The 15,935-nt window shown below is 51.0% G+C and overlaps 1 pseudogene; it reads right to left on the bottom strand.

Moving 5' to 3' along the window:
- Positions 1-7,611: 7,611 nt before the first annotated feature.
- Positions 7,612-13,247, bottom strand: LOC149299253 (alanine--tRNA ligase, cytoplasmic-like; annotated as a pseudogene).
- Between the last annotated feature and the right edge of the window lie 2,688 nt (positions 13,248-15,935).

Raw genomic sequence — 15,935 nt, 5'->3', positions numbered from 1 at the left:
TCTTGTTGCCAGGACTCCCTCATTACTCACAACGATCCCAGCAAACTCATACATAGGAATGTCTAGGTGTAGCAACTACCTGGAGACAGAGGTCCTTCTTCACTGGTGACCAATTCTTTATATACTGATACTCGCTAAACGCCTCATATTCCCAGGCTCTGGAAATCCACTACTACTCGTACTTCACATTTGTTAAAGGAAGCAGTGTTGTATCTTGGTCTAGGTCGACAAGAATACTTACAAGTTATTGGTTTCAACCCCATGATGAGGAGTTGCATTTCAAATAACAAAACTACAACAACATAAAAATGCCTTAACATTTAAGACGTTATTTCGGCTCAACCTTACAGTGCCTTTAATATTCTAGTAGTGAGTGGTGATTGGAGAAGTAGAACTGGAAAGCTGCGTGGATACTACAAAGATAGCACTGGAAACCTGCGTGGATACAACAAAGATGCCACTGGAAAGCTGCGCAGGGACAAAGATGCCACTGGAAAGCTGCGTAGGGACAAACATGGCACTGGGGAACTGCGTGGGGACAAACATGGCACTGGGAAGCTGCTTGGATACTACAAAGATAACACTGGGAAGCCGCGTAGGGACAAAATCGCAATGAGAAGCTATACTGGGACAAAGATGGTACTAGGAAGCTGAGTAGGGACAAAGATGGCACTGGGAAGCTGCATGGATACTACAAAGATTGCACTGGGAAGCTGCATTGGGACAGAATGGCATTGGTAAGTTGCGAGAGCACACAGACGGCACTGGAAAGCAAGAATTCTACAAACACGGCACTGGGAGGCACTTATGTCTCATTGGGGGCACAGGGTGACCGGGAAAACCCACATCATCAGCCGTAACTGGACTTTCATGAACTAGCTGGCTATGGGGGCTCTGCATGGTGGGAAACGCTCTCAATGCGACTGACAGGGACCTAGGCGCAAATCCCATCTCCTCAGCGGCAGCAGGAGCATCATGGGGGAGATGCAGGCAGCACGACTAACCAACGGCTGAGTGAGTACCCTAGAGATGGCGCAACTGGCCCATGTCCCCAGCGGAATGCAGGAGCACCAGGGAGGGGATGCAGGCGGCATCGCTCCCCACTGGCTGAGTGAGTGCCTGGGAGAAAGCACAGCTGACCCATTTCCCCAGCAACAGAAGGAGCACCATGGAGGGAATAAAGGCATCACTCCCTAGTGCATGGGAAATTGCGCAGCTGGCACACCTCCCGAGCAGAAGAGGGGAGGGATTTAGGTGGCACCAGGAAAAGGACGCAGGTGGCATCACTCCTCAATGGCTGTGTGACTGCCCAGTAGATGACGCAGCCGGCCCACCTCCCCAGTGGCAGAAGGAACACCAGGGAAGGGATGCCGGCGGTATCACTCCCCGGCAGCTGAGTAAATGCCTGGGTGATGGAGCAGCTAGCCATCTCCCCAGCGGCAGCCGTAGTAGAAAACAGGGAGGAGATGCAGGTGGCATTATTCCACAGCGCCTGAGAGATTGCCTGGGACATGGAACAGTTGGCACATGTCCTCAACGGCAGCCTGAGCACCAGGGAGAGGATGTAGACCGCATCACTCCCCACTGGCTAAGTGCCTGGGCAATGGTGGAGCCAGCATATCTACCCAGCAGCTAAGTGAGCAGCCATTCCATCTCCCCAGCGGAAGCAGGAGCATCCAGGAGGAGATACCTGTAGCATCACCCTACAGAGGCTGAGTGAGTACCCGGGAGATAGCACAACTGGCCCATCTCCCTAGTGGAAGCCGGAGCATCTGGGGGGAGATGCCAGCAGTATCACCCCCCAGTACCTGGGAGATAGCACAACCAGCCCATGTCCTTATAGGCAGTAGGAGCACCAGAGAGTGGATGCAGGAAGCATCACTCCCCAGCGGCTGAGTGAGTGCCTGGGAAATGGCGCAGCTGGCATAACTCCCCAGCAGCAGGGAGGGGATGCAGGCAGCATCACTTGCCAGCGGCTGCGTGAGGGCCAGGAGAATTGCACGGCTGACTAATCTCCACAACGGTAGCAGATGCACCAGGGAGGGGTTGCAGATGGCATCACTCCCCACCAAGCGAGTGAGTACCTGGTATCTGGCGCACCCGGCCCATCTCCCCAGAGACAGAAGGAGCACTAGGAAGGGGATGCAGGCTGCATCGCTCCCCAGCGGCTGAATGAGTGCATCACCCAGACACTCAGCCCCTGCCGCCTTCATCCCTTACCTGATGCTCCTTCTGCCGCTGAGGAGATGGGCAAGCTGCACCATCTTAATGAACGATGTGGCCTTAATCACCTCCCGGATGCTCCTGCTTCCACTGGAGCATCCCGTCTGCATGCCATTTTCTCGTCTGATTATATAAGTAGTTCTAAGAGTCCGAGCCTCGTCCTGTTGGAAAAGGTGGGTTTTGCAAGGTTTTTATTTGAACTAAAAGCCCAGATTTAATAGGTTAAAGAAAAGGGAGCAGATTTTGGAGACACCTGGTTGCTGACAGGTTACAGGCATCATTTATATATTATTCTCAAAGTGGATTTGTGGCCCACCAGGGATAGGACCCTAACGGTGGCCCATCATTCAATTCAGCATGTACGACTTAATAGAAAAAGGGGAAATGTGCGCGTCAACACACACATAATCTCTTTAAATTATCCTGTTTTAAACCTTTGTGAATTTACTGTCGGGGCTGCAAATAACTAATTATCCAAAGGCTTTGCCAAAAATCTAACAACTTTGGAGTCTTTTGTTATTTGGCCTGCAGTCAGATGAGGGAATGGAGAATCACCTCTATTAAAGTAAAGCAAGTAAAGCGATGTACAAGCGGATAATAGCATTTGATCTCCTGCAAATGAAAGGCAAATCTTTCTGTAGAAAGCTGCCATTTGCAATTTAACAGAGGTCATTCGTTAAAAGCCATAAAATAGATGGGTGACAATAACAGTCAGACACGCTGAGGGTGACAGCCAGATAGAAACCCCCCAGGCACGTAGTAGAAGTTTGTAGATCGCTATAAGCCTTTTCGTTAATCCCGGGAGCAGAGCCTGTTCACATTAGCTGAGCCACAAGAGGAGAGCACAAGGGATGAAATAAGGTTCATAAACTGGCTGTCAAAGGACCATGAACATGCGTCGACTATTATATAATCTCCGGAAGTAGGCCATGGACATTAAAGAAACACACACAGCGGTATAGCGACTGCAGGCCCAATGAATACGCACTCACAAACTGAGCCAAGAGCGCTCACATGTTGCCCCCGGAGGGAGATGTTTGCATCGCCTGGCGTGTCCATATGTTTTAAGAAACATTCTGGGTGCAAGAAATGGACCAATCACAGAGGATCCATCCTGCGTGGTTCACTTTTACCAGATCTGTCCGTTACATCAATATGTCCATGCCATCTAGAATTCAGTAATACAGCATTATTACTACACTGTTTTTATTTTATAGAACGCCAGCACATCCCTCAGTATAGTTACAAGGGAGAAACATCTGCAAGACAATTAAGATTATTGCCGCAACCCTTTAAAGACATCAAGTCTCTTCATCTAATCACGAGTGTCTTCTCTAGGACGAACGTAGGCGCGCTCATCTGTGTGTAGAGTAGGAAAGGAACACGGGACAATCTTCTCGGGACGTTACAGTAACAGAAGATGAGACACAGTGTAGCTTTCTTGTCTTCTCGCTGCGTGTGCGGAGGCAAATTGCAGATCGCCTGCATTTTCTGCAGTGCTGCAGAATAGGTTGCTACACCATTATGATAATTGCTGCTACCCATCAATCTAGGAAGGGCTATATAAGGCCGTTTCCAAACGATTAAAATTCTACAGTGAGAAAGATTATTCAAAAGTGGAAAACATTCAGGAGTGGAAGTTCCAGCAAATTCACCCCAAGGCACTGCTCAGAGAAATTGCAAAAAAACCTCAATAGGCCTCAGTCAGCAGGTTAGATCGTAATGTTCATGAAAGAACACTTAGAAGTATGGTTTGTTTGGAAGGTTTGCCAGGAGAAAGCCTCTTCTCTCTAAAAAGAACGTGGCAGGACGGCTTAAGTATGCAAAATTGTGGAGATGTTTGGCCATAATGCACAGCGCCACATTTGGTGAAAACCAATCACAAACACCTCGTATCCCTACCTAGGAAATTTTGGGCCTACCCTTGCGGGACGTGGCTAGGGATGCCCACTGACATCAGCAGGCGGTCCTGCTGATGTGGGTGGGAGGTCCCACTGACATCGTGGGAAACACCCCAGTTTTTAAAGGGAAATGGGTGGGTCAAACCCGGAGAGTTCCCGGTTATGCTCGTACCAACTGTAAAGCACGGTGGGGTGGGGTGATGATTTGGTTTGTTTTGCAGCCACAGGACCTGGGAAGCTTGCAGTCATTGAGGTTGACAATGAGGAGCCTGAGGTGGAATTGCCCCGGCAGAAATGCTGGAGTCACCGTGTGTGGTATTGCACGCCACTGCACACGGTGAGCGCACATTCTCACTGGCGGCCTACCAGCACTACCTTTTCCCCAGGTACCTTCTGGTCTTGGGGTTAAGATTTTATTTTTGAATCCGGCAGGCCAACAATGGCCTGTCCCTAAATTATTTTTCTTAATTTATTTAATTCACTTCGTTTTACACGAGTGCCGATTAATTTGCCCCCCTTTTGATTCAGGCTTGAAATTCACGGCTTGGCCCTCACAATTCTACGGCACACGCATTTGTACCACGTTTTGGACACTGTTTTCTTTTTAAGAGGCAGTGAAGCCTGGACTTTGCTGGAGGAGGATTGGGAGCCTTCTGGCCCCTTCCTCTCTTCACAAAAACCAGCAAGGAGTCTCACTCTTCGGGGTGAGACTCAAGATCCGACCCTCCCATGGGGGGGGGTGGGAATTTGTCCGAGTTCTCCGTGAGGGAACTCGGTATCGTAGTCTGGCTTCTGCTGCCTTGTGCACAGAATGCGGCACCAAAGGAGCACGCACCTCGGGCTTCCAAAAAAAAATAAAAAAATGGGTCATGCAACAGGACATTGATCCTAATCACACCGGCAAATTTACAACACAAACAAATATCCGCAAACCTCATTCAACTGAAGCAGCATTGTAAAGAAGAGGGGCTAAAATTCCTCCAAAACAATGCGAGAGACTGATAGTCATACCGGAAACGACTACTTCACGTCATTGCTGCTTATTGGCACATCAAAGATGGGACCCAATTCTTGGGGATGGTGTCATATAATTGGTCATGTGATCAGAGGGGTGTGTTCTTGAAACAGAGTCTGATTTAGGGGCAATGCAGGGACCTCAAAAGCAGAACTCCATGATATACTCTGATCGGAACAACATCATAAGAAACCGTCTGGACTTAAGGACTTAAGGCGAGAGGGGATGCAGAGTGTGGAGATGCAGAGTGATGGCGAGAGGGGATGCAGAGTGTGGAGATGCAGAGTACAGGCGAGAGAGGATGCAGAGTGTGGAGATGCAGAGTGTGTGTGTGCGCGAGAGGGAAGAAACAGATTGAGCGCAGTGTGTGAGGTGGCGTAAAATGTGAGGGGGCACAGAGTGTGGGCAAGAGTAGACAGAGTTTGAAGATGCACACTGCGGGCAAGAGTGTGAGCAAGAAGGAATGTTGAGTGTGAGCTTGAGGGGCCGAAGAGTGCTGGCGAGAGGGGATGCAGAGTGTGAGGACGCAGAACGTGGGCGAGAGAGGATGCAGAGTGTGAGCAGGGAGACGCAGAGTATGGAGACTCAGAGTGTTTGCGCCGAGGGGACGCGGAGAGTGCGAGGAGGGTTGCCGAGTGTGAGAGCTCTTGAGGAGGGACGCAGAGTGTGAGAGCACCTGAGGAGGGAATCAGAGTGTGAGAGCTCCTGAGGCGGGACGCCAAGTGCACCCAGAGAAGCTTCTGGTAAAAGAAATAGTGAGTGTGTTCTTCATGCAGCATACAGATTATGGAAACTATAACATCACAGGGTAAATCAGACTCCATTAAATATATATGTATTCATAGGTTGTCATGCAGTATATGGTGTAATACAGTACATGATGATGCCAAAGGATAACAAATCCTAACTTCACACCATTTAACCTGTCATGTAATTACATAGTATGTCCACACGACGGCGCCAAAGTATAACAAATTCCAATTTAATATTGGTAATGGAACCGGCATGCACACCAGTGACCAGGAGGGGTCAGCATTTTCATGACACACAATTAAATATGATATATTTGGGCAGTGCTGCCCTCTGGTGGGGATTGATGATCATTGCACCGAGAGAAGCAGCTGGTAAATGAAATAGTGAGTGTGTTCTTCATGCAGCATACAGATTATGGAAACAATAACATCACAGGGTAAATCAGACTCCATTAAATATATATGTATTCATAGGTTGTCATGCAGTATATGGTGTAATACAGTACATGATGATGCCAAAGGATAACAAATCCTAACTTCACACCATTTAACCTGACATGTAATTACATAGTATGTCCACACGACGGCGCCAAAGTATTACAAATTCCAGTTTAATATTGTTAATGGAACCGGCATGCACACCAGTGACCAGCAGGGGTCAGCATTTTCATGACATGCAATTATATATGATATATTTGGGCCTTGCTGCCCTCTGGTGGGGATGGATGATCATTGCACCGAGAGAAGCAGCTGGTAAATGAAATAGTGAGTGTGTTCTTCATGCAGCATACTGAATATGGAAACAATAACATCACGGGGTAAATCAGACTCCATATATGTATATAGGCTCATATGTATATATGTATATGTATACATATCATAGGTTCATTGCTGCCCTGTGGTGGTGATGGATAATCATTGCACAGAGAGAAGCTGCTGATTAATGAAATGCATCTGCAACAAATGCAATAAACGCCACTGCAGGTGACATGAAGGGTCCTGATGTCGGTTTATATTATTATTATCATCTTGTATTTATATAGCGCAAACACTGTATGCAGCGTTTCTTACAATGCATATATTCAAGGGGTCTGACAAGACTAGAAATGACAGACTGAGACAAACCCATACATTTGGTGGAGAGCCCTGCCCATATTACCTGCCATGGAGAAAGGTCACTTCTCTAGCGAGGTTTCCTGCAGCTGGATGCAGAGGTAGCAGAGTTAAGCTCAGGATCGCCCCTGCCTTTACTCAGATTCTCAGAGTACCTCTTTATTAAGGAGTCCCACGTGAACATGCACTCAGTAACACAGAAGACACCGTGACATTGCATGATTTTTATTTTACATGAATGATTTTCTACAACATACAATACTTAGAATGTTAGCACTGAGCCCGAACAGCGACGGCGGTACAGATTTTAACAGAGGGAGCCGGGTTAGAGCGGGGATGGGGCTGATTTTTGCAATGTCCCAATAGGAGGGATGGATTCGGCTCAATGTATCCGTCACATTTCTAGAGACGCGTGTAATCTGGTGTAAACCAGTGGAAGTAGTCACACTCCATGTATTGAAAGAAACTGGTCTGCCAAAGCAGCATTTGACTACCATGCGTGAAACAAGAGATCCACGGAATCAACCCCTTCACTGCTGGACGGAACTCCTGCTGTATATTACTGGAGGTGGTGAGTGGGGTTGATGTGGAGATGAGTATCTGACATTCAGTTCTTCATAGACAGTTAAAGTTTAGCAAAGTCTTCAGCCAGCCTCAGCACCTCAGAGAGACAGCCTACATTCTTTCCCGTGGCCTGAGCAGACGTGTCCTTCGCTCCTCCTTTTCCATCCATCAATTCACATACCTGCTGCACCCATTCGCTGGCCTTTAGACCCTTATCTGCCGCTCCCTGCAAATCGACACAACGCACGTTAAAGAAGCCCCAGAAAGCTCACTGCCTGGCAAGCCCATAAGTCTAATAAATGCCTAATAGTAGAACTCAGAAAAGAGATGAGAATTCAAAGAGATGAGCCTATTACCTGAGGCACCTGACACAAACACGTAATCTTCCCGGCATCGTTATCTACAGTAAAGATAATGGCTGCAGTGTTTGGCGACTGAGACTTCAGGAGTTTCAGGGATTCGTTCACAGCCTGTTTAAAAAAAACAAAAAGAAGAGCGATCGATCAGAAGACGTCTTGGAGATGAAACCCGACATGCAAAGTGCTGCGAGGCAGCTCTGGAGACTGGTGCTGCAGCCACGCTCGGGGTGACCCTTCCAATCAGGCAGCCCCGCGGTGGCTCGTGTCTGCGCAGTACCTTGGCAGAAGCTCCACTCTCCATCTCTAGGACAAGCAGAGGCTGGTTGGGGTTGTTTTCAATCAGCTGTTTGGTCTTTTCCAAAACCTGACAAAATCAAACACAAGCATAAAAATATTATTATTATTAGGTCTGTGAATTTACCGCGTATGTGTACTAAAAACAAAAGCCGCAGCGTAAAAACCTATATATATATATATATATATATATATATATATATAACCAGAAAATTCCGAGACATCACGGCCCCCCCCACTTAACCGTTTCTGAATATCGGCTTTGCTGGCACGGTCCAGATCGTCCATGGCTTTCTTCAAGGTTTTTAGCTGCTCTCTGAGCTCATCCTTTTGCCACTGAGAGATGACGGCTGTGGCCAGAGTCTGAAAGAAGAGCAGCAGTGAAGAAGCCCCCCGTTAATCAGAGCACACACCGGCCCATCACCGGTACATCCCCCGCGCCCGTACCTCGCTGAGATCTGCTATTTCTATCTGGGGGAAGTCTGCTGCTTCACTTTGCCCTCCAATGTGGAGAGCGCAGCCTTCAGAGCCTCCTGTTTGCGCACAGCCTGCGATACAGGATCGGGGTTAGCGGGTAGCCATTCCCAGAGCGATCGTAGCGGGGCTCCTGTAGCGTGTGCGTCTTACCGTCACGCTCCCGAAATACTCACCTTTACCGCCTCGGCCCCGGTGACAGCCACAATCCTACGGATCCCTTTGGCAATGGCCTCTTCTGTGACGATGACAAACGTACCGGCGTGGCCGGAATTCTGCAGGTGTCTGGAGATTGACAGCACCACAAAAGGTTTAAGGGCAGCGGTAGCCGAGAGGTACCGGCTCGCTACGCTCGGTATAGGAGTAATATAAATATATATCGGGGGCTCAGGGCCGTTACTCACGTTCCTCCGCAGAACTCCACCGATGTCACAGAACCGGCAGGACCAGAAGGGTCGGCAATCAGAGTCTCCACAGGGATTCCCACCAACACGACGCGTACAGGGTCAGGATACGTCTCGTCAAACACGGCACGCAGGCCCTGGATAGCTTTGGCCTCGGCAAGCGGGCAGTCCAAGGAGTACACAACCTGCACGCAAACACACCGATCAGCGACCGCAAAGGGTAGATGGGCTCGCAGGCCAGGGCCGGAGAGGGCCGTGTGCTCACCTTGTTCTCTTGAATTAACTGGTTTGCTATCTCCTCCGTTTTGCGGATCTCCTGGGTGCTCATCGCACCCTTAGCTGTGAAGTCAAATCTTAGTCTGTCGGTGGCAACTAAGGAGCCCCTCTGATCGGCCTCCCCGAGGACGGAGCGCGGAGCAAAGTTCAGAATGTGGGTGGCTGTGTGATTGCTCATCACAGGACGGCGCCTCGATTAGAAGAAGGACAGAGGGCTGTCAGCGTTAACCCGACACTTAAAACACAGAAACAAAAAGCATTCAGCAACGTGCGGACTCCTGCAAAACCCACTGCATTCAATGGAATTTCTCCGTTTCTGACAAATATAATTATTTTTCCCACATTCTCCAAACTGTAGAATAAAGCTATCTGGAATACGGGTTTAGACGGTTCACAGTCTCACTGCTTGCATGGTCGGGGCGCTCTTTGTTCATAAGAAACCCGCTGGGGCTTTTGTAAAATAAATATTTGTAATATCAATATTTTTCCACATAAACAAAGCAGCCCCCAAAAGAACCGTCTCCTTTCCACTTTGTATATTGCAGAAATGTTTAACATTGATACATATGTACATATGTTTTATTTATGACAAAACCTTCACTTATCGGCCCCTCTAAAATAATCCGGTAATATTTAGAAAGTTTGGTGCATTTTTAGAGGTTGTATGACTGGTGTTGGACTCCGAAGAGAGAGAGATCCCTTAAGAGATTTAAATCAGATCTATACCATTATAATTAACCCCATAAACAATGTACACGCATGCAAATATAAAAAAAATCAGGTTAATAATTCCATTAAAATGTTTAAGGTTTCCCTGGTCAAGAAAAAATGTGTATTACCCAATGTCATCCACTATATGCCACTATATTCCGCTGCAGCGGAAGTTGTCTACGCAAATCGCATAGAGCTCTACACGCTGCCCGGACTAAGCACCGGGGACTCAGAAGCACCGGTAAGTTGGGGGGGCATAACACAGGAGGATCCAGGTTCCCTGCATCGCTGCGGGGGTTCTGGATCTTAGTCTCATAGTCAGACCTATTTGAGGTCTGATTATAAGACGACCCCGATTTTAAGATGAGGGGTGTTTTTCAGAGCATTTGCTCTGGAAAAAACCTTGTCTCATAATCGAGAAAATACGGGTATTTTTTTTAAAAAAAAATACAAACTGGGCCGAAAGGGTTAAACCCTGTGTTTTATGCTGTTGTGATGTAGCATCTGAGATGTTGCCGCTCGCTTATATGTCTTCAACAATAGCGCTGTTTACTGTTTGTGCAGAGTTTATGTCCATGTTCTGGGGTTTGATTCGCTCGCTGGGCCACGGCGTGCCGGTTACCCTCTCATGCGTGTAAAGCTGATCGTTCCAAGTTCTTGGTGCTGATACGTTGTATATATTGTGTATATAAGTAATAATAATAATAGTAATAATGCTGTCTGCCATTTTTGTTTGCTATGTGTTATTTAAAGCCTCCCGCACGCCCCTAGATGCCCCTCGGTTCTCTGCCGTGTTCTGGACGTTCCGTGTTTAATTGCCCGGATAATTCTGACTTCGTGCAACAAATGTGATAAGGATTTGGCTCTTTATATTATAACTTTATATCTGCATATCTGGGTCTTTATATTATAACTTTATATCTGCATATCTGGGTCTTTATATTATACCTTTATATTTGCGTCTTTATATTATAACTTTTGCATCTTTATGTTGCATCATTGAATATGTTGGTTGACAATGAACCCCATTAATTTTCCGGTGCCCCCTGAGGCTGGGGTGAGGATGAACAGACATCATGTCTGAAACCTTATATAGCACATGCTATAATCCAATCTTATAGCATAAAGTGCAGATATTGCCCCGTTATACATCGTTCATATAATAATGATTATTATTGCCCCTCTCCATGCTGTAGGTGCCCTGTTACAGCTCCTGTAGCTGTCCTCCGATGAATATCACGGTTTATTCACGTATTGTTACTGCGAGGTCTGCCCCCCGCAGGCTGTCAGGATCTCCTGGTAGGAATGGAGGTGGATCTTGCAGGTAGAGGGCGGCTCTGATTGATCCACCTGGGTCAGGACTGCTGGGCTGTTCAGTGATTTTCAAAGAGCTGCTTTGATGTTGCCTCTTAATCCACTCTTTCTATTAAGAAATGGAAACCCAAAAAGACCCCACAAGTTTGCGTGGGGGGCTGCTGTCAACTTTCTGCCCCCCTGAGAAGCCTGTTTGGGGTGAATTGGGGAATTATCTGCTCAAACAAGCAGCAGGCCAAGGCCCTGGAATATAATATTGGTTGCAGATCGGAGGAGCTCTGGGGTCTGGATTATTACACCAAAATCTACCCCATGGAGGGATTGTTTGGACTCCGGCTGAACTGTTACAGTAAGGACACGGAGGGCCGGTGAGTGGCTTGTTTATAAGACAAGCATGTGGTTTTATTTATCAATAAATTGTTTTGTTTTTTTTAAATACAAACTGGGCTGAAAGGGTTAAACCCTGTGTTTTATGCTGTTGTGATGTAGCATCTGAGATGTTTGCCGCTCGCTTCTATGTCTTTAACGATACGATTGTGTTTGCCTTGCGATGGGCCGCACGCCGCTGTGGCACACAGAGGGTTAATATTGTAGCGCTGTTTACTCTTTGTGCAGAGTTTATGTCCATGTTCTGGGGTTTGATTCGCTCGCTGGGCCGCGGCGTGCCGGTTACCCTCTCGTGTGTGTAAAGCTCTTGGTGCTGATACGTTGTATATATTGTGTATATAAATAATAATAATAATAATGCCGTCTGCCATTTTTGTTTGCTATGTGTTATTTAAAGCCTCCCGCACGCCCCTAGATGCCCCTCGGTTCTCTGCCGTGTTCTGGACGTTCCGTGTTTAATCGCCCGGATAATTCTGACTTCGAGCAACAAATGTGATATTAATGGCTGTGGGGAGTTGGCTCGGCCACGCGTTACTTTCACTGGATTTGGCTCTTTATATTATAACTTTGTATCTGCAGATCTGTTTCTTTATATTATAACTTTGTATCTGCAGATTTGTATAATAATGCGCCGATACTGGATGCAAGAAATCCGCTTTGATTGAGTAATTGGAGGGAAAGGGACCGGGGAGGAAAAACTGGGAGCGTACAAAGGGCCACAGGTAAAGTGTTGGAAAGGGCCGGCCCATGACTGAGTAATGAGGGTCCTGGTTCAAGACATTTTAGGGAGCGGGTGGGAGGTTTACCTACTTGTATTTGTCTTGTAACCCAAGGCATTAAGTCCTTTTGAGGGCTATTATAAGCAGAGGATCACATGCCCATGCGCAGACTTATAGACACGCTGGCCTTGGTGCCTTCTCGCCCCCGCCGTAAAGAGAAGGGATGCGTACCCCGTGGCGTGTATTCCCCGTGGGAATCCTACTGCGTGGAACGTGCGTGCATCCGGTGACATGAAACGAACGCATACCCTGTGTATACTTGGTGGGCCCATGCGTGTACCCGGTGCCGTGTGCCCATGGACCCGCTGCCATTGCGCGCCTGCCCATGTAACCACTGCCCCTGTGCGCCTACCCGCGGACCCGCTGCCCCTGCGCGCCTGCGCGCGGACCCGCTGCCCCTGCGCGCCTACCCGCGTACCCGCTGCCCTCAGACCCGCTGCCCCTGCGCGCCTACCCCGCTGCCCCTGCGCGCCTACCCCGCTGCCCCTGCGCGCCTACCCCGCTGCCCCTGCGCGCCTACCCCGCAGCCCCTGCGCGCCTACCCCGCTGCCCCTACGCGCCTACCCGCGGACCCGCTGCCCGCAGACCCGCTGCCATGGGGCGCCGACCCGCTGCCCCTGCCCGCGGACCCGCTGCCATGTTGCGCCGACCCGCTGCCCCTGCCCGCAGACCCGCTGCCATGGGGCGCCGACCCGCTGCCCATACACCCGCTGCCCCTGCCCGCGGACCCGCTGCCCCTGCGCGCCTGCCCGCGGACCCGCTGCCCCTGCGTGCCTGCCCGCGGACCCGCTGCCCCTGCCCGCGGACCCGCTGCCCCTGCGCGCCTGCCCACGGACCCGCTGCGCCTGCCCGCGGACCCGCTGCGCCTGCCCGCCTACCCGCTGCCCCTGCGCGCCTACCCGCTGCCCCTGCGCGCCTACTCGCTGCCCCTGCGCGCCAACTCGCGGGCCCGCTGCCCGCTGCCCCTGCCCGCGGACCCGCTGCCCGCAGACCCGCTGCCCATACACCCACTGCCCCTGCCCGCGGACCCGCTGCCCCTGCGCGCCTGCCCGCAGACCCGCTGCCCGCAGACCCGCTGCCCATACACCCACTGCCCCTGCCCGCGGACCCGCTGCCCCTGCGCGCCTGCCCGCGGACCCGCTGCCCCTGCGCGCCTGCCCGCGGACCCGCTGCCCCTGCGCGCCTGCCCGCGGACCCGCTGCCCCTGCGCGCGGACCCGCTGCCCGCAGACCCGCTGCCCATACACCCACTGCCCCTGCCCGCGGACCCGCTGCCCCTGCGCGCCTGCCCGCGGACCCGCTGCCCCTGCGCGCCTGCCCGCGGACCCGCTGCCCCTGCGCGCCTGCCCGCGGACCCGCTGCCCCTGCGCGCCTGCCCGCGGACCCGCTGCCCCTGCCCGCGGACCCGCTGCCCCTGCCCGCGGACCCGCTGCCCCTGCCCGCGGACCCGCTGCCCCTGCCCGCGGACCCGCTGCCCCTGCCCGCGGACCCGCTGCCCCTGCCCGCGGACCCGCTGCCCCTGCGCGCCTGCCCGCGGACCCGCTGCCCCTGCGCGCCTACCTGCTGCCCATCTACCTATTGACCCGTTGCCCATGGACCCGCTGCCCCTGCGCGCGTACCCCGCTGCCCCTGCGCGCGTACCCCGCTGCCCCTGCGCGCGTACCCCGCTGCCCCTGCGCGCGTACCCCGCTGCCCCTGCGCGCGTACCCCGCTGCCCCTGCGCGCGTACCCCGCTGCCCCTGCGCGCGTACCCCGCTGCCCCTGCGCGCGTACCCCGCTGCCCCTGCGCGCGTACCCCGCTGCCCCTGCGCGCGTACCCCGCTGCCCCTGCGCGCGTACCCCGCACGCTGTGTTCTCTGTCAGAGTGATTTCCGACACTAGGACTGGAAATGACCTGAAAGTCCTTGGAATGAGTTCCGGGGAATCACCGCAGCGCAGAGTTTTCCAGAATGCGTTCTGCTCTGATTTCAAATCATGGGCTGAAGATCAAATTCCAAGAAGCGTGGCTGAGGGGCCGTAGAATAGGTACATTATAAAGGATTTATAGCCGATAGAGGACAGAGCACGGACAGACAGCGACAATCAACACCCCGGAGAAAGCCTGCGCAGAAAACTGAAGAAATGGGACACGTTTAGAAGCTGCTCCAAACGTTTGGGAGAACCTCGTGGCTTCAGACAGAAAAACACAATGTAGACGGCAATTTGTGACATAAAAAGCATCAGCTGCCCAAGATGTGCCTTCACTCGATGGGTGGGGCGCGGTGGGTGCCCTACCTTCCTCGTGGATCAGGTCAGATGGTGAGTTTGTCACTCAGTAGGTTACCGACAAGGACGTCATCCAGCAACAAGAGTAGTTTAGCCAACGATAAAACTACAGCCATGCAGAGCAGTCCTGGATCTCTAAAGAGCACCTGGGGGCGAGAGAGCTCAGCCTGGGACTGGATGGTGTTTGAGAACTGATAGGTCGCTCTGGGAAAGGAGGTTCAGGTGTTGGGTGGCATTCCCTTCGGCTTTTCCTCCCATCTGAAGCAGAGTGGAATAGAATGGGTGCCTGGTTAGCTCAGCACCCAGTGCCCCTCTCTTCCGTACCCCGTGGTGTTCCGCATGGTCTGGAATCTGGGATGGATTCAAAGAGTTGTGAACGTTCTGTGGTGCCCATTGCCGGTGGATCCATATGTGGCCGGTCGATCCTGGCTCATGTAACTAGTAATATCTCATTCCTGTGCTTATCAGTAATGCGAATCATTTATTTGACTCGACATACAAGTCGTTCCGTTTAAAGGGAAGCTGTTTGGTTTGGAAGAAGCTCTCGGAATCTCTGTTTATGTTACAGGGATAAATGCAAAGATCCGCTATCAGATCACAGCTGGGAATAACGGGGGAGCCCTGGATGTAGACCCAGAAACCGGCACTGTCTTCATTTTCCAGCCACTGAATTACGAGGAGGTGCCGGTCTATGAACTCACTGTGCTGGCGTCGGAGGGGAAGTGGGAAGATTATACCACGGTCATGATCAACGTGTTGAACAAAAATGATGAGGCTCCAGTTTTCTCGCAGAACGAGTACCAAGGTCGCATAATGGAAGAACTGTCACACTTACCGGTTCTGGTACTGCAGGTATCCCTGTCTACACCAGTCTCTTGTACTTTGAACATGTTTCCAGAATTTTTGACCTCATCTTCCTTATAACTCTCAGAACAAGGGGGTTAGGGGTATTTGTGACAGAATGACCTGTCATACAGGGGCCCAAGGTACTCAGAGATGGCTCCAGCCTGGCTGCCAAACAGGCAGGAACTCCATTGTTAAACTAATCCCATTAACAGGATGGCTACCAGCGGGATATTCAGTAGCTAAAGGGGATTAAAGGTTG

The sequence above is a fragment of the Sceloporus occidentalis genome, unplaced genomic scaffold (genome assembly GCF_023333645.1).
Source record: "Sceloporus occidentalis isolate IW3139 unplaced genomic scaffold, rSceOcc1.0.p SCAF_29, whole genome shotgun sequence".
NCBI classification, from domain to species: Eukaryota; Metazoa; Chordata; class Lepidosauria; order Squamata; family Phrynosomatidae; genus Sceloporus; species Sceloporus occidentalis.
Note: the sequence above shows the minus strand (reverse complement) of the source record. Positions and strands in the feature narration are given on the sequence as shown.